Raw genomic sequence first — 2,027 nt, 5'->3', positions numbered from 1 at the left:
AAAAAAAAAAAAAAAAAAAAAAAAGAAAACCCAAATGTCTGGGTTCACACTACAGGTAGTCATAGTTCTTATACAGTGGTTGGCTTCCAAGTGTCAAGAAGAAGCTTACCAGGCTAAACAAAGTTTCTACCCAGAGCTGGCTATTTATAGAAACAGTTACAAGACCTATCCATTTTCAAGAGGGTACAGAGGGATTCTGTTTCTTAAGTGACTGTGGCATGTTACATTACAAAAAGCATATGGAATAAGAGAAAGTGTAGCCATCTTTAGAAATAAAAATATCCCATAATCATTAATACCATTTCACTTGATAAAAAGAATGGATCTCAGAGATATGAGATGAACTGGTTGATATGTCATAGCTAGTAACTGACAGAGTTGCTACTCAAATTCCAGTCTATCTTCTTCTAAGACCCAAAGTTTTTTCAGAAACCATAAAAATTAATGGCTGCTACTCAAAATGCAAACAATACACACAGAGTAAACACCATTTGGGAAGTATTTTCTTTATGACATAATTATTAGAAATCTATGACATAAACTTTACCCATATATTTATTTCTCTTGCCTATGTGAAAAAAATTAATCCTATAAAGATTTGGCTCACATTACATGCAACACAATCAGATTAAAAATGTAATATTTTGATCACAAGTTTAATCATGTTTTATTTTGATCTTATTCTGTACCTTGATTAACTAGAATGATTAACCAGAATCCAACTGTAAAAAATGAAGAACAGAGACATATCTAGCTTTTTGTCTTAGTCTTATCAGCATATACACAATTTTATATGACATGTAACAAGACAATGGTTTTGGGTATTCAATTAACCTAATTAACATACACACATATACTCAGAAAAATACTTTGGTAAAATAGATTTAATATTACCAAGTATTTTACTTATATTTGGAAGAAAGACTGGCCATTCTTATTAAGAAGTAAATACAATTTTTATCTTGTTACGAAGGTGGCCTTAATGTTCTCCTCAGCTTGACTAAGCGTTAGAAAGATTTCTTTTGGATTAGAGGCTCCGACCTTCCTCTCCATAGAGGATTTACTTTAGAAACTTGCAATTTTAAATTATTTTCCTACCTCTTAAAAATAGAAATCATTTACGACCTACCAGTGTCTTTCCCAAGGACCTGAGGGCCATCCCTTTGAAATGTAATCATCATTAAAGATAGGGCACTATACTCTAGTCTCTGTGGGAAAGTAGGAGCCTAACTTTCACAGCACCAGTTAGAAAACACAAATGAAATAATCACATTTTTTTCCAGTATTTTTCCAGTAGTTTACCTCAGCATTTAAAAATCCTCCTCTCTTTTACTTCAGAGGTTGAGTATAGTCTCTCATCCCTATTGTAATAGTCTTGAACCCTATCAAGATGGTCTTGATGAAGTCTTCTTGTCCTGTTTAACTCCATGTGATGCAATTTTTTCCTTTGACACTTAAAATAAGTCTGCTGTTTGTGAGATGTAAATTTAATTAACAAGCTGTTTTCACTAGTTTCTCTTTAACATTCACAATTAGAGTCCTGGGAACTCAATGTTAGTGTTCTTTGATGCCAAATGGAAACAAATTTTGAAGGACTTTGCAAATATGTAGAACATAATTTAAGTATTTCAATAGTAATGATGATGATTTTTGATGATGATAATGTTGATACTAGATAAGGAAAAATATTTTAGTGCTTATACAGGGCTGAAAACAAAAAATCAACACATAAATATATTATGTTTAAGGTTCAAATGTCCAACAGCTCATATTATCTATGCTGCTATTTCAAGGTGGTAAGAAGAAATTATGTATAATTATAAAAAGAGAATTAAGTCTTGGCAAATTGTTAGTCATATACCAGTGTGTTAATATGAAAAGATCACAATGGTTCTATGTATTTTTTTAATTAATTATTTTTAATAGTTTGTTGTCAACTTGGTTTCCATATAACACCCAGTGCTCATCCCGACAAGTGCCCTCCCCCATACCCATCACTCCCCCTTACCCTTCCTCCCACCCCCATG

Source organism: Crocuta crocuta, unplaced genomic scaffold (assembly GCF_008692635.1).
Source record: "Crocuta crocuta isolate KB4526 unplaced genomic scaffold, BGI_CrCroc_1.0 scaffold66, whole genome shotgun sequence".
Lineage (NCBI taxonomy): Eukaryota > Metazoa > Chordata > Mammalia > Carnivora > Hyaenidae > Crocuta > Crocuta crocuta.
Note: the sequence above shows the minus strand (reverse complement) of the source record.